This window comes from Patiria miniata, unplaced genomic scaffold (genome assembly GCF_015706575.1).
Source record: "Patiria miniata isolate m_02_andy unplaced genomic scaffold, ASM1570657v1 HiC_scaffold_1, whole genome shotgun sequence".
In the NCBI taxonomy this organism is placed as follows: Eukaryota; Metazoa; Echinodermata; class Asteroidea; order Valvatida; family Asterinidae; genus Patiria; species Patiria miniata.
The window spans coordinates 34,229,606-34,231,916 of record NW_024037047.1 but is presented as its reverse complement, the minus strand read 5'-3'; positions in this window follow the sequence as shown (position 1 = coordinate 34,231,916).

The window sequence follows — 2,311 nt, the reverse complement described above, 5'->3', positions numbered from 1 at the left end:
GTCAACGCACGCGTCGATTTTAATCAAGCGCGTCAATCTTTTTTTTTCCAAAATGTTCCGCGGTAGCTCCAACAGCGCCCTCTATTGTCGCACCACCTCAATTAATTTTTACCAAAGAGCACCAAGGAATGGGAAATTGCACCAAGGCAAATGATCGAGAGCACCAAAGCAAATTATGGAGGACACCAATGTACAAGAGGACACCAAATAGCAAAAAAAATAGTACCCCACCTTGTCTGTACAATCCAAGCTTGAAGAAAAAAGAAAAGAAAAAAAAACAAAAAAGAAAAAATAAGCCGCATCCCCGCGTCAATTCGGGAACTTTGGTCTGACCAGAGACCGAATATTTTTTTTTTTGGCCTAATATTGCCCTTTTTGATAAGGTCACCATTGGTTGAATATAAAATGTCCTATATATGAAAATTCTCTTTATAGCATGAATGCCTTTCATTTAGACTTGAATTGTAAAAAAAGATGGGGTTTCAAGAATAAATGGTACAAATATCAATAAACACGTTTACAAAGGTCATTTACCTCTCAAAGGTCACCAGAGGTCAGATATGAAATGTTCCCACATCTGATCATTATTTTCATTGTATGAATACTTCTGGACCTGGATCAATACTGCAAGCTGTCTCCCGTTATGTGATGTATATGTTGCAGGCTTATGACATAGACTTAGGCCATAGGAAAGTGAAGTTTTGAAGAACAAACGTTATGAATAGAGTGTAAAGTTCATTGACCTCTCAAAGATCACCAGAGGTCAAATATGAAATGCCTGTATATCTGAAAATTGTCTTCATGGCATGAAGAACCAACATGCGAAGTTTCATGCTTTTATCACAATTTGCACAATCCTTTAGCATATCAGGGCTATGCCGCGCCACTATCGGTTCTTTGTTAAAAAAAAGTTTCCCATGATAAATATCGGAAATGTAAAAAAGGAAAACATCCTGAATTTATACAGTCATAATACAATTATACAGGGCGTGTCAAAAAATGACCACTATGCACTGCAGACTGACAGATTGGTTCTGTTTGTAATCGAACCAATGAGATAACCTTTGTGCTGGTCCCAGAGGGCCAGCCTTTACAGTCCTCTCTGTACCTATCTCACTGACTCACTGTTGGACTGGCACCTGTGAATACGATTTTTTAAAGCCTCACCTGGGCCCCCAAATATCACTCAGATGACTACTTTGAATACTTATACCAAGTTCAAGGGACGAGCAAAAGGAGGCTTGCCAGTTGTCTTGTTTATTATTTCCTCGTCTTAACATTTAACATTATAGAAAAAAAGAGCTTCACTTTGTAGCAATGTATAACCAAAGCTGCTGTAAATATAACTGCGTGGTTAAGTAACTTTCTTAACAGGTGGGATAAGAGGATTTCGAAACAGTTGCAGGATAATTCTGCCAGAATGGGACGAACTGAATTCATGTTCAGTTTTATGTACTTATTAGGTATTAGTGTCGAAGCATGTAACAGCTGTTCGCGTACAATGTACGCATGAACGGTAGACTTCGCAAGGACATACACGCAAAATCATGATTTTTTTTTTTACAAATTTCTTCCCCCATGTAATTTATAAAATTGGCAAAACATCTATTCAAGCAAAACATGTAACGTATACATTTCATTAAAAAAGTGAAAGTTTAAAATACTTATTCTTGTCTATTTGCAGACATTTCATCAAGCCCTAAGTATTTTAATGATTTGAAGAGTTTTTTTCCAAAGCGCGCTATTTGAACAACGTGAGAAACTTCACGATTATGAAACTTAACAGAATAAAACTGGTATTACATTCTGTTTCTCAACTTGAGTTTTCGCTTTATTACTTTTAAGTAAGGGAAGGGGAGGGTGGGATTCTAAATAATAACAAAATGGCGTCTTTTGCGATTTGGAAAAAAAATCTTCATTAATGTTCATGCTTTTGTTGCACCGATTTCGTCAGCTTTATTACCTTACTTAAAAGACTATTTAATCAAAAATTAGAATCACTTCATGTATAGTTTATTTATGTGGTTTCGCAGATTTGCTGATTGTCGACTAATCATTTGGATCTCATTGTTTTTGTGTTTTGTTGATTTGTACATGGACATAATTAGATGTAGAAGTACGTTGAAAAGACAATATTGTTTGAAGTATGGCCATCCCTTTTAATTTTCTTAACCCGGCTTCTTTGGTTTGATGAGAGCCTGTAGTTTCAGCTTGATGGGTCAGAGCAGGGTTTAATGATTGAGTCTTGGGTTGGGTTGGGCTGGACTTGTTGCTGGGCTGTGCTGGTCTTTGGCTTGGTTGGATGTGGGTT